General features: G+C 43.0%; 1 pseudogene; it reads left to right on the plus strand.

The window, feature by feature from the left end:
• The first annotated feature begins 1349 nt into the window (after window positions 1-1349).
• LOC114625391 lies at window positions 1350-21474 on the plus strand (annotated as a pseudogene).
• The last annotated feature ends 270 nt before the right edge of the window (window positions 21475-21744 follow it).

The following is a 21744-nucleotide window of genomic DNA, read 5'->3' on the forward strand; positions in this document are numbered from 1 at the left end:
CCCCCTCACACACTAAGATCTATGGCAAAACATGAGAACATTGACCTTTCCATATGACATATAGTACCCTAATGAATGCTGGTGGAGGTGGTAACAGTTCCCTTCATTTGACACTCACAAAGTTACAGGTGTGCTTTTAAAGGCCTTTTCCCTTAACCCCACATTGAATCCCTAAGACAGGCCACAATGACCCAGGAGCCACTGGCACCACTGTACTGTAGCTATGGAGATCAGAGCGCATTGGCCAGCAACTGGCCCAGGAACACAGGGCACTATCAGGGACCTGAGCCCACAGGGCAGCTGAGTCTAGCAGCCTGCATGCTTGAGCCCCAAGCTATAAATGGCAGCACCCTCCCCCTTCTCCTTAAAGGTTAAAACAGAGGATAGAAGTAGTCCTGTGGGGATAAAACAAAACAAAGAGGCCTGGAAGGAAGGAAGCCCAGGGAATGTATGTGACCAGGCCCTCAGAGCAAGGGGCTCAGTTTGCCCCTAAGCTTCCTGACAGCTGGAGCAGGAAGGAGGAGGGAACTGAATTCCCAAGTCTCTATTTTCTGGAGAAAGGGAGGCTCTGGGACATTTCTAAGTGGACACTTGTCTTGGACTAAAATTCCAGAGGAGTTGATCCTGACACCAGTTGAGCAAATGTCCAGAACCAAAAGTTGCCATGATTTCACGAGACTCAGAGAGACTCATTCAGAGGCACCATTCTGAGTAAAGGAGGAATAGAGGGAAGAAAGGCCAGCAGTTGTGTCTCAGAGGAGAGCCCTGCTAGCCTGCCCTGTCTCACAGCAGGAAGGAGAGGAGAGGAGCCCGGCCCTGCCACTGTGTCTGTCTGTCCTCTCCACCCACTACATTGGTCTCAGGAGAAGGAGACTGAGACTCCCTTTGGAGCTGGGGGCATGGGAGGCCTGCAGAGACAGGCCTTGGGTGGGGTGGGAAGTGAGGCAGGGAGAGGTTGTGAGTGGAGAACAGATCCTCTACCTCATGGTGCTGGGAGCTGAGGGAGGGCTGGGTCTGGGAGACAGAGTGTGAGGAATGGGGCAGGGCAGGAGCTGACCAAAGGGGCTTGTGACAGAGTGACAGTGGGCAGCAGGAAGGGCATACTAGGCAAGCGGGACAGCCTGGAGTGCCAGGGGTTCCAGGTCTCACCCTCCCCAATCATTGCCCAGAGCTCTTACTGTCCCCATCCATGGTTTTTCTCTCTGCTGAGCCCTCCGTGTCACCCGGATGCCTATACAGGTGAGGGTGACTTGCCCCCATCCACCAGGATACAGAGGGGAGAGACCTGTGTCCGCATCACCTTCTCCCCAACACTGCAAGACCAGTCTGCCTTCTCCAGCTCAGGCATCATGGCTGACTTCACCATCTACTATGATGTGGTCATGGACGACATCATTGGAGACGTGCAGGTACCTGGACCCCAGAGCTACAGAGTTCTTGGGCACACGGTGACTGGGGCCAGAGCCATGCTCTAGGCTATAGGAGGTGTCCCTCTATGTGTTCCTAGGGTTATGTGAGAGGGGTCAAGGCATGAGGCTTCCCTCATGGGGAACCATGTACACACAGCACAGTTAGACACAACCAACTGGAGAACTTGGAACAGGGCCTGAACAGAGTCAGCGAGTTGTATCAGTAAGCAGCCCCTTTGCAGAGCAAGGTATTGCTGAGTAATTGGGCCACATACTTTCTGTATGTCTCACTCTGTCTGCTTGTCCTTGGCTTTCTTGTCTGGCTGGCTTCTGCACACTTGTTCCCCACCACGAAGCCCCTTCCTGCACAGGTAGTGTGTGACCTCTGAGGCTGAACACCCCTGGAGGAGAGGGGAGCTCCTGTGTTCCAACAGAGCATGGTTGATCTGACCCCAGACCCCAGGCTTGTTCATGGGGTTAGCCAAAGCCTGAGAAGTCAGCTCCCAGAAGGTCTTCCCTGCCTTCCTGCAATGCTCCCCACACAAACCACCCTGCTGAATGGCTCCAGGTCACCAAGCACCTTTGTCCACTAGTGCCTGAGCCAGTCCCACAGGGCACAGGAGCACTGATTTGCTCAGGCTCCCTGGTGCCCTGGCTGTGTCTACCTCCACCTCCTCCACTGGTCAGCTCCTGCTTCTCCAGGCTTGTCCCTGGTAAACCCCGTCCTATCTCCATCCCTCCACCTCTGACCCACGGTTCTCTCTCTACCCCACCCCATGCGGTGCTGGCAACAAGCATGCTCCTTCTTCCCTGTCTTGACACATTCACGAGCAAAGTACTCAGGCCCAGAGCCCAACTCATTGTCCCTGGAAACTCGGAAAGGTTCAGCCTCAGCTCCCAATCTCTCCCCTACCTAGCTCCTGGTTGTCAAGCAGATAGATCTGTGGTGTCATCAGAGATCAAATAAACCATAAGTGCTGTGCTAAGCAGTATGTGAGTTGTGCCAGGCAAGGAGGTGTCAGGATGGTCTTCCTGAAAGAGCTAACATGGAAAGTTCTGTGGCAATAGTGAGTAGACCTTGCCTGGAGTGAAGGGAAAGGCCCAGGGTATTGTGGGGAGGAGGCAGCCTATGCAGACTGAAGGCAAGGATACATATGGAGACTCGTGGCAGTTATGGCTGTTGCAAAGAGGCAGCGTGGAAGGCCTGCGCTAAGACAGGGAGTCTGAGAGTAAGCAGTCCACACTTTAAATATGGCTGGTTTGAGGCAAAGAGGCCTGGCAGCCCTGGATGTTTGCAGCAGCTCAATGCAGTGAGGGTGGGTGGCCACATGGTTAGAAGGCCAGGCTGTCTCTCAGATGTGATGGCAAGGGAGCCTGGTGATGATGATGGTCTCCATGAGGAAAGCATAGCAAGGCTGCTGGTGGAGAGAGCAAAGGTGTTGCTGGGCCCTCCAAGTTGGAGGCATCTGAACGTTCCAATTCTTCATGTGGCCAGTGAGGGGGACACAGTGGGGGAAGGGGCAGGGGGTGCTATGGCCTGGGGTTTGTCATGTGGAGTCTGAAGTGGCGACCCAGCACTATAATGAAAGGGAGGAAGCAAAGTCACCCAGAGACAATGTGCCCACCTAGCACTCAGAGTAGCTTCTGAATTCGGCAGGCCTGACCTTAAGCTCGGGGTACCTGACCCCAAATTCCTCAGGAGGGACCCATTCTTGAGCATATGGACCCCTCTGGAAATCGAGGTGGGCTGCACAAGCTTGTGTGACTTGGTGCCTTTCAATGTGTGTCCGGGCTGACAGCATGGCATGATTGCCTGAGCAGGCTGCCAGAGTCTGCTGGACAGTCTTGTACCCAGGATATAGGCTAGTCACAAAACTGTTTAGAATGGGGTCAGGCATTGTAGGCTCACTTCCCTCCCCCACACATACCGGGAACAGGGAGCCCTCAAGGTTTCTGCTCATGGCTTCTTCGCAGTGACAGGGCGGGTGAGTGATAGAAGCCTTGGGGAAAGGGGACAGGGAGCCAGGATTGTGGGGACAGGCCTGCCATTCCATGTGAATTAACTCAGAGGCAGGGAAGGAGGAGAAAGCATTTCCTCTTCCCATTCCTCTCTCTTCCGGAAAAGAAGGGAGCTAGCTCACTGTGTGACTGAGAGCGCACTGCAGCAAACACTGCTGTTCCTGGGCAGTCCTGAGGCCTTCCTTAGGCCTCAAGCTGTAAGCTCCAGGACAGCTTAGACCCTTAGGCAGCCTAGGCCTCTCTGGCTGGAGAGGACACTGGTCCTGAGGGGGGTCTCCTGGCCCATCTCCTTCTCTTCCCTCCACTGACCCAGCCCTCAGGCTCTGCAGAGGGAAAGATGGGAGTGGGGGCAGGGGACCAGCAGCCAATCACATCAGGACAGCCCAAGGCATCTGCACCTGGTGCTAACCAATCCCTTCTGCACACATAAGCTCTGTTGGCCTCTGCCTCCTCCTCCCCTCCCTGCTCTGCCCAGCAACAGCAGAAAGGAGAGTTTAGGAGGAGAAGGAGGCCCTGCGAGCTCCCAGCCCTTGGCAGCAATGAACTGGGCCCCCGGCTCACTCTGTCGAGGGAGGTTAAAACAATACTTTCCGTTCCTGGAGCCCAGACAACCGTCCCCGGGGACCCTCAAGCCTGTGCAAGTCAGGCTGCCTCGTGGACAGGAACTCACGTATTCCAAAGATGCTGACCCTTGTAGGCCTGGGCCCCAAGCTTGTCTTCTTCACTCTGCTGCTCTGGGCACGGCCTGGGATGAAGGTCTGCAGAGCAGAGGTTCCGTTCTGGTGTGCAGATAAACGCCAGGCCAACACACACAAGTAGGGAGAGGGAGCTGGCCTGGGAAAGAGAGAGCAGGGCGTCATGCAGGAGAGGGAGAGGGGCCTAATTAGGACTGGCTCTCATCGTGCTTCTTGGCTCCCCTTCTCTTTATCCAGGTCTATGGTGGCTATTTTATTCATTACTTTGCCCCCAGAGGCCTCCAGCCAGTAGAGAAGAATGTGGTGTTTGTTATTGATGTGAGCGGCTCCATATTTTAAATTATGTTAATGCAGGCTATGATGATTGCCTTCATGTTTCTTTTTATTTGTTTATTTGCTCATTCATTCATTCATTCATTCTTTCTTCTTTCATATACTACATCCCAACCAGAGCTTTCTCTCTCTTCCCTTTTCTCAGTCCCTCCCCTCTTCTCCCCTCCCCTCTCACCCAGATTCAGTTCCCGTCTATTTTCCTTTAGAAAAGAATATGTGAGGAATACTCGTTTCGTGGGTATCAATCAAATATGGCATAAGAAGTCATAGTAATACTAGGCGCAAACCCTCATATCTAGCTGAACAAGGCAAACCTGGTAGGAGGAAAGTGTCCGAAGAGCAGGTGAGCAAGTCAGAGACAGCCCTCATCCCATATTTAGAAGTCCCATAAGAAGACCAATCTAAACAACCATTACGTATATACAGAGGACATCTGTCAGACACATACAGCCTCCCTGATAATCTCTGTAGTCTCTGTGAGGCCCTATGAGCACTTTTTAGTTGATTCTGTGAGCTGTGTTCTCAAAGTGTCCTTGACCCCTCTGATTCCCACAGTCCTTTTTCCCCTTCTTCCTAAGGGTACCCAGAGCTGCCCAATATTTGGATGTGGGATTCTGCATCTGCTTCCTTCAGGTGTTGGATTAAATCTCTCTGGTGACAATTATGATTGGCTCAGGTCTACAAGTATAGTAGAGTATCATTAGCAATCATTTTGTTGATTATTTTTTTTTTGCCAGTCGTGTTTGGTTCTACCTTAGGCCCCTGGGCTATTCACCCTCTGGTTTCTGATCCTATAGGCAGTGTCAGGGGTGGGCCCCTCTTGTGGTATTCATCTTAAGCTGGACCAGCCATTGGTTGACCACCCCTACAATGTCTGTGCCACCTTTACCCCAGCATATCTTTCAGGCAGGACAAATTGTAGGTCAAAGCTTTTGTGGCTTTCTAGAGGTCCCCCATCTCCCACCCCACACTGCCACATATTTCTATTCATTCTTCTGGCCTTCTGGGCTTCTCTCCTGTTTCCTCTCATACCTGATCTCAACCTCCTTTTTTCTCCTCTTCCCATCTCCCACCCAGTTCCATCCCTCCCACTGCCTCCCATGATTATTTTGTGGCTGGGTTGGTGTCCCAATCCCTCTACTGGAAGCCTTGCCTGGATAGAGAAGATGGCCAGTTCAGACTCCATATCCTCCATTACTAGGAGTCTTCACTACAGTCATTATTGTAGATTCCAGGGAGTTTCCATTGAACTAAGTTTCTAGCTCACCCCTAAACACCCCCCAATTCCATTGGTTTCTCCCAGTACTCTCTTCTTCCCATCTGATCCCTCCTCTTTCCATATTCATCCACCCCAACTCTACCCATAAAATCTATTCTATTTCCTCTTCCCAGTGAGATTCATGTGCTCCCTGCCCTTGTTCGCTCCTTGTTACTTAACTTCTCTGGGTCTGTGTGTTGTAGCATGATTATCCTTTACTTTACATCTAATATCTACATATAAATGAGTACATACCATGTTTGTCTTTCTGGGTCCGGGTTATCTCACTCAGAATTGTTTTTATTCTAGTTCTCTACAATTGCCTGCAAATTTCAAGATGTTATTTTTTGACAGCTGAGTAATAATACTCCATTGTACAGATGTACCACATTTTTTTATCCACTCTTCAGTTGAGAGACATCTGGGTTGTTTTCAGTTTCTGTATATTATGAGTAAAGCTGCTATCAACATAGATGAGCAGGTATCCTTGTGGTAAAATGGAGTGTACTTTGGGTATATGCCCAGGAGTGGTATCTTGGGTCTTGAGGTAGGGCTATTCCCAATTTTCTGAGAAAGTGCCAAATTGATTTACAAAGTGACTCTAAAAGTTTGCACTCTCCCCAGCAATGGAGGTGTGTTCCTTTTGCTCCACATCCTTGCCAGCATGAGGTTTCACTTGTGTTTTTGATCTCAGCCATTCTGATTGGTGTAAGGTGGAATCTCAGAGTCATCTTGATTTACATTTCCTTGTTAGTTAAGGGCATTGAACATTTGTTTAAGTGCTTCACAGCTATTTGAGATTCCTCTGTCAAGAATTCTCTGTGTAGATCTGTTTTAAAGTGTTTTATTTGGTTTGTTTATGTGTAGTTTCTTGAGTTCTTTATATATTTTGGACATTGGACCTCTGTCAGATGTAGGAATGATGAAGATCCTTTCCCAATCTGCAGGCTGTTGTTTTGTCCTATTGACAGTGTCCCTTTCCCTTACAGAAGCTTTTCAGTTTCATGAGGTCCTATTTATCAATTGTTGATCTCAGAGCCTGAACCACTGGTGTTCTGTCCAGAAATTTGCCACTTGTGCCAATGCATTCAAAGCTATTCCCCACTTTCTGTTCTAGTAGATTTAGTAAATCTGGTTTTATGTTGAAGTCTTTGATCCACTTGGATTTGCATTTTGTGCAGGCTGATAGAGATGGGTCTATTTGTATTCTTCTACACTTAGACATCCAGTTGGACCAGCACCATTTGTTGACCATACTTTCTTGTTCTCATTGTATAATTTTGGATTCTTTGTCAAAAACTGGATGTCCATAGGTGTGTGATTTTTTTGTCTGGGGCTTTGATTCAATTCCATTGAACAACAGTTTTTATTGCTAAAGCTGTGTAGTAGAGCTTTAGCTTGAGGTCAGGAATGGTGATACCTTGGGAACCTCTGAATCCTGTATTATTATACAGGTTGTTTTAGCTATTTTTTTAAGTTTTCTATATGAAGTTGACTATTATTCTATAAAATCCTGTAATTATATTGGAATTTTGATGGGGATTGCATTGAATCTGTGGATTGCTTTGGCAAGATGGTCAGTTTTTATTATGCTAATCCTACCAATCCATGGGTATGGGAGGCCTTTCCATCTTCTGATATCTTCTCCAGTTTCTTTCTTTCTTTAAGATTTATTTATTTATTATGTACATGGCCATCTGACTGTGTGTATGCATACAGGCCAGAAGAGAGTGCCAGATCTCATTATAGATTATTGTGACCCACCATGTGATTCCTGGGGATTGAACCCAGGACCTCTGTAAGAGCAGCTAGTGTTCTTAACCTCTGAGGCATCTCTCCAAGAGCCCAGTTTCTTTCTTCAAAGACTTGAAGTTCTTGTCATACAGGTCTTTCATTTGCTTACACCAAGATATTTTTATATTATTTGTGGCTATTGTGAAGTGTGTTGTTACATTAATTTCTTTTTCAGACCATTTATCATTATTATAGGAGTGCTACTTATATTTTTTAGTTAATTTTGTATCCAGCCACTTTGCTGAAGGTTTTTATCAGCCGTAGGAGTTCCCTGGCAGAATTTTGGGGGTTGCTTATGCATACTATCATATCATCTTCAAATAGTGATACTTTGACTTCTTCCTTTCCAATTTGTATCTCTTTTGACCTGCTTTTGTTGTCTAATTGCTCTGGCTAGGACTTCAAGTACTATATTGAATGTATATGGAGAGAGTGGACAGCCTTATCTTGTTCCTGATTTTAGTCGAATTGCTTTGAATTTCTCTCCATTTAATTTGATGTTGGCTATTGTCTTCCTTTATAATGCCTTTATTACATTTAGGTATACCCCTTGTTTCTCTGATATCTCCAAGACATTTACCATGAAGGGAGGTTGGATTTTGTCAATGGCTTTCATGGCTTCTAATGAGATATGGTTTTTGTTCTTTCAGTTTGTTTATGTGGTGGATTATACTGACAGAATTTTGTATGTTGAACTATTCCTACATCTCTAGAATGAAGCCTAATTGATCACAATGGACAGTCTTTTTCATGTGTTCTTGGATTCAATTTCCAAGTGTTCTGCTGAGTATTTTTGCATCTATGTTCATGAGGAAAATTGGTCTGTAATTCTCTCTCTCTCTCTCTCTCTCTCTCTCTCTCTCTCTCTCTCTCTCTCTCTCTCTTTCTCTCTTTCTCTCTTTCTCTCTTTCTCTCTTTCTTCCTTTTTGAGTCTTTGAGTAGTTTGGGTGTTGAGGTAACTGTGGGCTAATAAAATGAATTGAGTGATGTGCCTTCTGTTTCTATTTTTGTGGAATAATTTGAGGAATATTGGTTTTAGCTCTTCTTTGAAAGTCTGGTAGAATTCTGTGATAAAACTGTCTGGCCCTGAGTTTGTTTTTGTTTGTTTCTTTGGTTGGAAGACATTTAATAACTGCTTCTAATGGGTTAAAGGTATATTAAATTTTTTATTGTTCTTCATTTAACTTTGATATGTGATATCTATCAAGAAATGTGTACATTTCTTTTAGATTTTCCAATTTTGTGTAGTATAGACTTTTGAAGTATGACCTAGTGAGTCTTCAAATTTCCTCACCATTTGTTGTTATGTTTCCCCACCCCTCTATTTCTGATTTTGTTACTTTGGATATTCTCTCTCTGCTTTTTAGTTAGTTTGGGTAATTGTTTGTTAATCTTGTTGATTTTTTCAAAGAACCAAATTCCTTTTTTCATTGTTTGTATTGTTCTTTGTTTCTATTTTATTGATTTCAGCCTTCAGTTTGATTATTTCCTACCATCTACTTCTCTTGGGTGTGTTTGCTTCTTTTTGTTTTACAGCTTTCAAGTGTGCTGTTAAGTTGCTAGTATGAAGTTTCTTTATGACGGCATTAGTGTTATGAACTTTCCCCTTAACACTATTTTCATTGTGTTCCATAATTTTGGGTATGTTGTGCCTTCATTTTCATTGAATTCTAAAAAGTCTTTAACTTCTTTATTTCAGCCTTGACTCAGTGGTCATTGAGTAGAGAGTTGTTCAGTTTCCGTAAGTTTGTAGGCTTTCTGTTGTTTCTGCTGTTGTTGAAATCTAGCTTTAATCTGTGGTTGTCTGATAGGATGCAGTGAATTACATCAATTTTCTTGCATCTGTTGAGACTTGCCTTGTGTCCAAGTTTGTGGTCAATATTGGAGAAAGTTCTGTGAGGAGCTGAGAGGAAGGTAATTTCTTTTTGTGTTTTAGTGAAATATTTTGTAGATGTCTGTTGGGTCCATTTGGTCTATAACATCTGTTAACTTTATTATTTCTCTGTTTAGTTTATGTCTGGGAGAGCTACTAACAGGGAATGGAACCAACTCAAGAGAAAGAAGTATGTTGCTCTTTTTTAGCAAGTAGTAGACTATCACAGGAAACCACAGCTGGACACAAGCAGACTGCAATCTATATATAATTATACAAGGCAGAGATCAACAGATCATAGGGGAACCAGCCCCAATGAATATATCTGAAGCCCAACTCCTGTATCTATAGTTCAGAGAACATGACGGAAGAGGGGGTGAAAAGATTGAAAGAGCCAGAATTCCAGGATGTATGCTGTGAATTAGTCTTTCCTAGAAATGGTTGCATAAACAAGAAGCAAACAATGATGATATTAATAGTCATACAAATGCAGAAGTGGGTAAAATCTTAACTGGGTTCTACTCCTAGACAAAGAACTACAGGTAACTAATGACTATTGAGAGAGGGAGAATGAACTTCTTTGGGGATAAGCCCCTTAATTATTTATGCAATAAAAACTGTCAGCCCTAAGACCATATACTCACAAACAACAAAAACAGACTCAGCAGGTTATATTTATACAGCTGTGCATATATAATGTAACAATAATTATCAAAGAAAAGAGGCTTTTCTTTGGGGAGGACATGGGATAGCTTAGAGGGAGGGGACATGGGAGAGGCTGGAGGGAGGAAAAGGAAAATTGGAAATCATGTGATATACACACATACACACACACGCACACACGCACACACATATACATCATGAAAAAAGTCAACATATTTAGATGTTTAGGCAGGCCATAATTTCTGAATAAAAATCTTAGCTTTCAAAAAATTGAAAAATAGAAAGAACAGAAACAAAGGGATACTAATGGGAAGGGAAGAATTCATATTATTTTTATTTGCAGACAACTGATTATAGTCAAAACACTCATGTACTCCACCAGAATAATCATTGATCTTGTAACATTTTCATTGAAATAGCAGCATATACAGTCAACATACAAAAATCAGTAGTTTTTCTATATACCAACAGACATGATGAGAGAGGACTGAAGGGGAAATACTATTCACACTAGCTTTAAAAAATAAAATAACTAAGAATAGACCTAAAGAAATGACTTAGTCCTAAAATGGACATTCTAAGACACTGAAGAAGGAAATTGAAGACACTAGATGATAAAAAAATACAACCTTCTATGTTCTTGAAATGGAAGAATTAATATTGTGAAAATGGGTATATTACCAAAACAACCTACAGATTCAATGCAAAGTCCATCAAATTCAAGTTAGATTTTTATTATTTCTTGCTATCTAATGTATTTGGGCTTGGGTTTGTTCTTATTTATCCAAATTTTGAGCTTCATGATAAAGACATTTATTTATGCTTTTCCAGATTTCTTGTTTGTCCCATTCATCATTAATAATGTGTTGTTTAATCTTCATGAGGGTAATTATTAGAGATTTATTTGCTGTTGACTTTAAACCTTATTTCACTGTGGTCAAACAGGATACATGGAGTTATTTCATTGTCTGAGTTTTTAACAATTTGCTTTGTGTCTCAGTATGTGGTGTATTTTAGAGAGGCTTATTCAGTGTTTTTGTGGAATAGTCTGTAGATAACTGTTAGTTCCACTTGATGTCATTTAATTCTGATATTTCTGTTTGTTATCTATCCAGATAAGCCCTCTATAATAGAAAGAGGAGTATTGAAACCACTCATTCTTATTAAGTTTGAGTTAATCTGTGTCTTTGAGCTCAGTAGAGATTTTTTAAAAAAAAAATTAAGTTGGGTGCATCAGAGTTTGGTACATGTATATTTAGGATTGCAATGCTTCCTAGGTATTTTTTATTATTATTAAAGTGAGATATCCTTTAAAAAATCTCTTCTGATTAGTTTTATTTTGAAGTTTATTTTGCCTGATAGCACCTTTGTTCTCCATTCCCATTTGCTTGGGATAGTTTGTTGTTGATTTACCCATCCTTTCTACTGAAGGTTGTGCCTATTTTGAAGGTAAGATGAGTTTCTTGTAGACACAGAAATATGGATTTTATTCTTAATACATCCAGCTCACCTGTGTTTTACAGTTGGGAAATTGAGGCCATTAATATTTAAAGTTATTATTGAAAGGTGTAGATAGAGGCTGCGATCATTTGTTGTTGTTTTCTATTTGTGTTCTTAGCCCTTTTGGTGCTTCAGTTATTATAGCTTCATTTGCTTCTATAATCTCTTGGCTGCCCTTCTTCCTCTTTTGGTCCAAAGTATTGATTCTGGTGTTCTCTGTAGGGCTGGACTGGTGGAGGTGGATTCTTTTATAACCTTTTTACACCATGTAAAGTTTTTGTTGTTGTTTTTCTTCAACTATGCCAGAAGATGTGCTGGGCACAGTAGTATAAGCTGACATCCATGGCCTTTTAGAACTTGACATGTATTATTCCAGGCTCTTGAGACTTTTAAATTTCCCATTGAAAAATTATCTATTTTCTGGTCTATTTTCCTACGTATGTAAGTTGTGGTTTTTCTCTCACAGCTTTCAATATACTTTCCTTGTTCTGTATATTTAGTGGGTTGACTATTGTGTGGATTATACACATTAGTGATTAGCTCTGAGTTACTAAAAATACATTGTTGTCAGATTAAGAGAATAAATGAAAGCACTTCCCCTTGGAATCTTTTAACCTAGAGTGAGAATAGATTTGAATTCTCTACTCCATGCTCTCTGCATCTTCCATCTTCTCTCTGTCTAGAAGTTTGAATCTGTGCCTGCCTGAAGAAGACTTTCTTGTGAATCTGTCTTTCCCTGTGTCTTCTGTTTGTGTGTGTCTATCCCTAAAAGGCAGTTTCACTCTATACTTATTGAACAGTACAGAAAGAATCACATGGGGAAAGGAATGGGATACTTTAAAGAGACCTTAACAGTTTTGTAAGGGTTTAAGTCACTGGCTATAAATGACCCCAACTGATCCAGACATCAAACATTATTATTTATCAACCAATATTGACAAATGGTTGTTTTCAAACTTTAAGGTAGATCTTAGGAAGTTGCTTCATTTCTTTATTCTTTTTTTTTTCAATTTTAAATTTAATCTTTTTTTACAGTCCAGATTCTATCCCCCTCCCAGTCCAGCCTCTGACTGTTCCACTTCCCATACCTCCTTCTCCCATCTCCATGAGGATGTCCCCACCACCCACCCCACCAGACCTCCCTACACCCTGGGGTCTCCAGTCTCTTGAGGGTTAGGTGCATCATCTCTGACTGAGCCTAGACCTGGAAGTGCTCTGCTGTATATGGGTTGGGGGCCTCATATCAGCTAGTGTATGCTGCCTGGTTTGTGGACCAGTGTCTGAGAGATCTCAGGGGTCCAGGTTAGTTGAGATTGCTGGTCCTCCTACAGGGTCACCCTCCTCCTCAGCTTCTTCCAGCTTTTCCCTAATTCAACCACAGGGGTCAGCAGCTTCTGTCTATTGGTAAATATCTACATTTGACTCTTTCAGCTGCTTGTTGACTCACTCAGAGGGCAGCCATGCTAGGCTCCTTTTTGTGAGCACACCATAGCCCCAGTAATAGTGTCAGGCCTTGGGGCCTCCCCTTGAGCTGGATCCCACTTTGGGCCTGTCACTGGACCTCCTTTCCCTCAGGCCCTTCTTCAGTTTTGTCCCTTTAGTTCTTAGGAAAAATTATAGGTCAGAGTGTTTGACTGTGTGGTGGCAACCCCATCACTCAACTGATGTTCTGTCTTTCTACTGGAGGTGGGCTCTACAAGTTACCTCTCCCCGCTGTACAGCATTTCATCTGAGATCCCTCCCTGAGTCCTGAGAGTCTCTTGCCTCCCAGGTTTCTGGTTCTAGAGGGTCCCTCCACCTCCTACCTCCTGAGGTTGCCTGTTTCCATTCTTTCTGCTGACACTCAGGACTTCAATCCTGTCATGTGCCCCCACCCCCACCCCGCTAATACCTTATAATGTTCCCCTCTTCTTCCCCTCCCTGTCTCCTTTCCTACCCAGATTCCTCCCTCCTTCCTTCCCTCCCCTCTCCTGTGATTGCTTTCTTCTTCCTCACTTGGGCATCCTCACTTGGGCCCTTTGGCTTGTTAGCCTTTTTGAGTTCTGTGGACTGTATCCTGGATATTCTGTACTTTTTGGGGTAGTATCCACTTATTAGTAAGTACATACCATGCATGTCCTTTAGGGTCTTAGTTAACTCACTCAAGATGATATTTTTGGCTAATATTCACTTATTAGTGAGTACATTCCATGCATGCCCTATAGGGTCTGAGTTACCTCACTAAATAAAAGGTGATATTTTCTAATTCCATCAATTTGCCTGCAAAACTCAGAATGTCCTTGTTCTCAATAGCTGAGTAGTATTCCATTGTGTAGATGAACCACATTTTCTGTATCCGTTCTTCTGTTGTAGGACATCTAGATTGTTTCCAGCTTCTGGTTATCACAGATAAAGGTGCTATGAACATAGTGGAACATGTGCCCCTGTGGCATGGTAGGGCATCTTTGAAGTATATTCCCAAGAGTGGTATTGCTGGGTCTTCAGGTAGATCTATTTCCAATTTTCTGAAGAACCTCTAGATTGATTTCCAGAGTGGTTGTACCAGTTGCAATCCCACCAGCAATGGAGGAGTGTTCCTCTTTCTCCACATCCTCACCAACATGTGTTGTCACCTGAGGTTTTGATATTAGCCATTCTGATTAGTATAAAGTGGAATTTCGGGGTCATTTTGAAATGCATTTTCCTGATCACCAAGGACTTTGACCATTTCTTTAGGTGCTTCTCAGCCATTTGAGATTCCCAGGAAGTCGCTTTCAACCTCTATATTTGCTGCTTTCAGGAAACGATGCACATGCATTACTCTGGGTCAGGGGCACGGGAGAGTAAGTATATAACTTGAGATTGTAGCTATGCACTATCTTAGGTTGTAAAAGTTGATTACTCAGGAAATCCAAGGCAAACAAAGTTGGTTGTTACCTTGCTCTCTTAAAGGCAGGTTAAACAAACAGTGTAAGTACACAGTGGGATATCAGTCTTAAGTCTTAAGTGACCTCAAGGTGTATCATTAACTTTGACTGCGAGGACCAGCAAAAGTTCCAGTATCCTGGAAAGTAAGAGATATTTTTATGGTAATGCATTGCTACAAACAATATATGGGAAATTTCTTTTTCTCTTCCTGTATGTTTAGTGTCCTCTGTGCTTCTTGTATCTGTATGGATGTGTCTTTCCTTAATTTGAGGATGTTTTAATCTATGATCTAGTTGAAGATCTGACCTATGCCATTAACCTGGGATTCTTCTCTTTCTTTTACATGTACAATTTGAAGATTTGGTCTTTTAAAGGTATGCCATAGTTTCTGTATGTTTTTATGTGTTTATTTTTTTCATATTCTTTCATTGAGTGGTCCAATTTCTCTAGTTTATCTTCAAGTCTTGATATTCTATCTTCTTGTTTGTTTGTGTTTTGTTTTTCAAGACTGGGTTTCTCTGTCTTGGAACTCACTCTGTAGACCAGGCTGGCCTCAAACTCAGAGATCTGCTTGCCGATATTCTATCTTCTACTTAACTCATTCACTGGTATGTCTTTTACTGGAGTTTTCTAATTTGATTACTATTTTTGTTTCATTTTCTTTCAGCTTTAATTCTTTTCAATATTAGTAACGCTATTGAATTAAGTTTTCAAATCCTAAGTTTTCTCTGTCATTTCCTCTGTCAGCCATATATTCATTATTATATATTTGCATATTTTTTCTTTACGTATATATGTATTTCCATTTATTTTTATCCTCCTTACACTCACTGGGCTGTTCATTCACATCTTCTTTAAATTCCTTGCAATCTTTCTTTAATCAAGTTGATAATCGTTTAAAGTTGGTGTCCTGGAGTTCATCTAAGGAATTCTCTTTGAAGAATATTTCTATAGGAATAATAGTTCTATAGAGTTGGCAGGAGGTTTTTCATGATGTTTGTGTTTTTGTGGTGTGACCTGGGCATGTGAACTTCCATCCTTGATTGTGTGTCTTGTAACAGTCTAGTCTGCCTCAAGCTGGGACACTGTAGGAGTTGTGTGATCAAAGCTAAACTTAAAAATGTGGGGATGGTGGAGGCAAGCTTGGCTCTAGGCTATTCTCAGTATCTTGAGCATCCATGTGCTCTACATTCACAGCCTTTATTGAAAAGGGAAGTTTCGTTAATGAAGAAAACAAAGCATAATTCATCTACAAGGCATAAATACAAGTATTAGAAGTCACCTTGGCACTATGTCAATTTAGCTAAACAATAACTGTAAAGACTCACTAGGACCTAAGGCCTCCTCAGTCATGAAATTGTAGCCAGGTTTACTATACCATGCATGGATTCTCTCTTTTGAATTAAACTTCAATACCAATCAGAGAGTGAGTGATTGCTCCTTAACAGTCATGCTCTTATGGAACCAGTGGGGACATGGCAGGTTTGTATTATAGTCCGCAAGATTTTCATCTGTATAAGACCACTGATACATTTCCACCCCTAGGAGACTACATAGCCTGTATTGTTTAGGGAGTCACTGGGAATCCTGACACAGAACTCATAAGGAGGCATTATGAACTTGACACTGAAGTTCATTTCTTGTAGACAGTGAAGAAATGGGTTCTGTTTCCTGATATGATCAGCAAGTCTCTCTATTTTGATTGGGTAATTGAGACTGATATTCAGATTTATTATAGACAAGTGTGTCATATTTTTCCTGTTATATTATTGTTTAATGTTTGCTATTTTATCCCACTTGCTTAGCATATTTTTGGTCTACCTATATTGAATGTGTATTTGGATGTGTTTTTGAATCATCTATGTAATGCTTCAAGTTTAGTCATGAAAATAGTCAGTAGTGATTTTTTTTATTATTTTACTTATCTACATTTCAAATATTGTCTTCCATCCCAGTCCCCTTTCCATGAGCCCCCCACCCCATCACTGCCCCCCTACTCCTGCCTCATCCTTCTAGCATCCCCTTCTCTGGGGCATCAAGCCTCCACAGGACCAAACACATCCACTCCCACTGATGCCAGACAATGCAGTCCTCTGGTACATGTGTAGTGGGGGCCACGGACCAGCCTATGTATACTCTTAGTCTCTGGGAGCTCTGGGGAGTCTGGGTCGGTCGACACTGTTGTTCTTCCTATGGGGTTGCAATCCCCTTCAGCTCCTTCAATCCTTCCCTTAACTCTTCAGAGGGTTCCTCAAGCTCAGTCCAATGGTTGGGTGTAAGTCAGTCAGGTGCTGCGGAGCCTCTCAGAGGACAGCCATACCAGGCTCCTGTCTGCAAACACATGTTGGCATCAGCTATAGTGTTGGGGTTTGGTGACTGCATGTGGGCTAGATGCAAAGGTGGGGTGGTCTCTGAATGGCCTTTTCTTCAGTCTCTGCCACATTTGTGTCCATGCATTTCCTTTAGACAGGAACAACTCTGAGTTAAAAAATTTGAAGTGGGTGGATGGCTCCATCCTTCAAATGGAGTCCTTGACTATCTACTGGAGGTGGTCTCTTTAGGTTCCATCCCCCACTGTTGGGCATTTTGGCTAATGTCATCCCCACTGGATCCTGGAAGCCTCTCCTATCCCTGGTGTCTGGAAATTTCTAGAGGTTCCTCCATCCCTCACCCCACAGTGCCACATATTTCTATTCATTCTCCTTGCCCTCTGTGCTTATCTCCTGTTTCTCCCATACTTGATCCTGTTCCCCTTTTCCCTCCCCTTGTCCTCTCCCACTAAGGTCCCTCCCTCTGCCTCCTGTGATTATTTTGTTCCTCTTTCTAATAGAGACTGAAGTATCCACACTTGGACCTTCCTTCTTGTTAAGCTTCATGTGGTTTGTGAGTTGTATCATGGGTATTCTGAACTTTTTGCCTAATATCCACTTATCAATGAGTACATACCATGTATGTCCTTTTGGGTCTGGGTTATCTCATTCAAGATGGCATTTTCTAGTTCCATCCATTTGTGTAAGAATTTCATCAATTCATTGTTTTTAGTAGCTGAGTAGTACTCCATTGTGTAAATGTACCACATTTTCTGTATCCATTCCTCTGTTGAAGGACATCTGGGTTGTTTCCAGCTTCTGGCTATTATAAAAAAGGCTGCTATGAACATAGTTAAACATGTGTCCTTGTTATATGTTGGAGCATATTTTGGGTATATGCCCAGGAGTGGTATAGCTGAGTCTTCAGGTAGAACTATTTCCAATTTTCTGAGAAACCTCCAGATTGATTTCCTGAGTGCTTGTACCAGCTTACAATCCCACCAACAATGGAGGAGTGTTCCTCTTTCCCCACATCCTCACCAGCATCTGTTGTCTCCTGAATTTTTGAACTTAGCCACTCTGATTGGTGTAATGTGGAATCTTCGGGTTGTTTTGATTTGTATTTCCATGATGACTAAGAATGTTGAACATTTCTTTTTCTATTAATTATTTTATTTATTTACATTTCAAATGCTATCCCCCTTCCTGATTCCCTCTCCAAGAGGACCCACCTCACTCCCCACTTCACCACTAAGAGTGTAATCTTCCACTCCCACACCCACTCCCACCTCTCCTACATATGTAGCAGGGTAGGGGCATGGACTAGCCCATATATGCTCTTTGGTTGGTAACTTAGTCCCTGGGAGGTCTGAGGTGTCCAGTTAGTTGATATTGTTGTTCTTCCTATGGGGTTACAATCTCCCTCAGCTCCTTCAGTCCTTCTCCTAGTTCTTCTATGGGGGTCCCAAAGCTCAGTCCAATGGTTGGGTGTAAGTATCCACATCTGTCTCAGTCAGCTGCTGGTAGAGCCTCTTAGAGAATGCCATGTCTTTAGGTGCTTCTCAGCCAGTCCAGATTTCTCAGTTGAGAATTCTCTGTTTAGCTCTGTTCCCCATTTTTTAATTGGTTTATTTGGTTTTCTGGAGTATAAATTCTTGTATATTTTGGAGATTAGCCCTCTATTAGATGTAGAGTTAGGAAAGATCTTTCCCCAATCTGTAGGTTGCCATTTTGTCCTATTGACAGTGTCCTTTGCCTTGTAGAAGCTTTAGTTTCATGTGGTCCCATTTGTCAATTGTTGATCTTAAAACCTGAGCCATTGATGCTCTCTGTTCAGGAACTTTTCCCCTGTGCCAATGTGTCCAAGGCTCTTTTACACTTTCTCTTCTATTAGATTTAGTGTATCTGGTTTTATGTGGAGGTCATTGTTCCACTTAGTCTTGAGTTTTGCACAAGGAGATAAAAATGAATCAATTTGCAATCTTCTACATGCAGAACACCAGTTAGACCAGCACCATTTGTTGAAGATGCTTTCTTTTTTCACTGTATGGTTTTGGCTTTTTTTGTCAAAGATCAAGTGGACATAAATGTATGGGTTCATTTCTGGGTCTACAATTCTATTCCATTGATCTACCTTCCTGTTTCTGTACCAATACCATGTAGTTTTAATCACTATTACTCTGTAGTACAGCTTGAGGTCAGGAATAGTGATTCCTTCAGAAGATTTTTTATTGTTAATGTTGAGAATAATATTATGTGGCAAACCATCTTTAGTCTAATGTGTAAAGGACAAAACCACATGAAGATATTTCATGCTGTTTCCCATCTCAAGCTAAAGGTAAAAAGGCCTGAGATAAGCAAAGCAATAACAATGTCCTCACCCTGAAAACCCACTAACAACAATGACAGGAAAGCCCTGTAGATTTAGGTGTCTTTATTGTTCATTTTTTTTTCAGACAGGGTCTCATGTAGACCAGATTGGCTTCCAACTTCCTATGTAGCTCTGGCTGGCCTGGAACTCCTGACGTTGTTGCCTTCGCCTTCCTAGTCATCTGTATTACAAGCTTGAGTAAACCTTTGTTCTCATTTCCTTGAGAAACAAACTATAAAACATAACGAGGGCAGCTGTTAAGGTGATTTAGCTATTTAAGGCAAACCAATTTTTATGTATGTATTCTAAAAAAAACCTCTCCATAGATACCTTTAACAAAATACTGGCAAATACGCTCAAACACAATTACTTTTCAGAACTGTTTCCTGAAAATGGTTCTGATAATGCAGAGTTATAGATGATCATGAGGCTCTCATCTCACATGGTTATTGGAAGTTTTGGGGGTCAGGTTTGTGTCTGAAGCTGGATTTTGATCAGCCATTAGCTTTTAAACAAGGAAATAGTCAATTTCTCACGATGAAATCAAAACTCAAATAATTGAGGGGTGTCCATGAAACTTGTCTCAAGTATTTAAAAATTACATATGGTATAACCTTAGAATCCATCCTTATCCTGGTCTAAATCTTGACTTGTTCTTTGCATTTGTTGCTTTCTTTGAGAAAGGATGTAATCAGGGATGGCTTTGAAATCTTAATCCTCTTGCCTCTGCCTTCCAGGTGTTGGGATTGTAGCTATGCACCACCACACCTGACACTACTGTTTGGGAAGGTCACCAGCATTCTTAGACTGAAGGGGAAGAGCCAAGCCTCCATTGAGATGCATATGCAGGAAGTTGCCAACACCACATGTCAGCAGCATCAGTGCTGTGCTGCCAGCCCAATGACATCTAGTGCTCCAATCACAAGGTGCTCAAGACCAGTGACTCCCCCAAACAAGGTGCGTGCCTTGCAGGTGGTGAAGTCAGTACATTTGGGAAACCTAGACTTCATGGTCTCCAGTGGCCCACAGACCCAGGATGGTGATGGTTGACCAGCACGACGAACTCAAGATCATCATGGGAAAATCCCTGCTACCCAGTGATCCTGGATGCACTGCACCAGAACTTCTCCAAGTGTGGCACTGTCCTCAATACCGTCATCTTCACTAAGACCAACCAGTTCCAGGTACTGCTGTACTATAACACACCACTTGAGCTAGATGCTTGCTAAGCTGACTCTCAATATCCAGAACAGCTACAATGCTTGCTGCACACCGCATGTCAACTTTTCCAAGCTTACAGTGCCAATTGGTTTTTTTGTCAACTTGACAATAAACCTAGACCTATATCTGGGAAGAGGGAATCTTAGTTGAAAAACTGCCTCTATAAGTTTAGCCTGTAGGTAAATCAGTGTTAATGATTCATGTGGCACGGCCCAGATCACTGTGAATGGTACCACTTGTAGGCAGGTGGTTTTGGGGTATACAAGAAAGCAGGCTGAGAAAGCCATACAAGCAAGTCGTAAACAGCGTTTGTCCATGACCTCTACTTTAGTTCCTGTTTCCAGGTTCCTGCCTTGAGATCATGCCCTGGATTTCCATAGTGACAGAGGGTGACCTGAGAGGTGTAAGCTGAAGTAACCTTTCTTCCCCGAGTTGTTCTTGGTCATGCTTTATCACAGCATTGGGATCCTAGCTCAGACACGTAACTGTCTGCAACACCAAGTACAAGAGTCATGACCGTGCTCTCTGAGGCCTGCCTTTGGGGAACAGATAGCTTCCTGGAGCGGGCTATGGTGACATCATTGTCCTTTTTGACTGTAATGTCTACTGTCTGCTTCCCCTCCAATCTCCACCAGGCATACCATCAGCAGCAGTTGTAGCTGCAGCAGGCTACATCGCCATTTCAAGTCTGATGGTGTCAGGGATTCCATCTTGTTAGTCAGCAACTTGAACCCTGGAAGTCACACAGCCAAGTTCCTTTATTCTCTTCAGTATCTATGGCTACATGAAGCAGGTGAAGATCTTGTTCAACAAGGAGAAGACAGCAGCTAGGCGCAGCTGGCGATGAGGCACCCAAACAAGCTGCATTGGAAACCAATGTACATTACAATGTGAAAGCACCAAAGTATGCTGCTGCCTCGTGAAGACCAGGGCTTCACCAAAGACTCTGACAGCTCGCCACTGCACTGCTTCAAGAAGCTGGGCCCCAAGTTCTTTCAGAAGTTCTTCCTGCTCTCAACCACCCTTCACCTTGCCAACATTCCCTCCTTGGTGTCAGAGGAGTTCCTCAAGAACTTCTTCTCAAGCAACAAGGGCAAGACCAAGGGCTTCAAGTTCTTCTAGGGACTGCAGCCCTGACTCCTTGCTCTCTGTCCTATCCATCACACCTTGACTTATCTAAACCTCTACAGGAAGGACTATTAGATGGTTCTGATCCAGATGAGTTTGTTGGAGGAGGATGTGCAGGCATCAATTAAGCTTCTTCTATGTTGATAGCCAGATCAGAGGGCCTTTGCCATCCTTGGATGTATGGTGGCTATGAAGTTACGTAAAACTACACATAAATGGGAACTGTTCAGGATTCTACTGGAAATACTGCTAGAGATTGGTCTG

The sequence above is a fragment of the Grammomys surdaster genome, unplaced genomic scaffold (genome assembly GCF_004785775.1).
Source record: "Grammomys surdaster isolate TR1022 unplaced genomic scaffold, NIH_TR_1.0 216, whole genome shotgun sequence".
NCBI lineage: Eukaryota > Metazoa > Chordata > Mammalia > Rodentia > Muridae > Grammomys > Grammomys surdaster.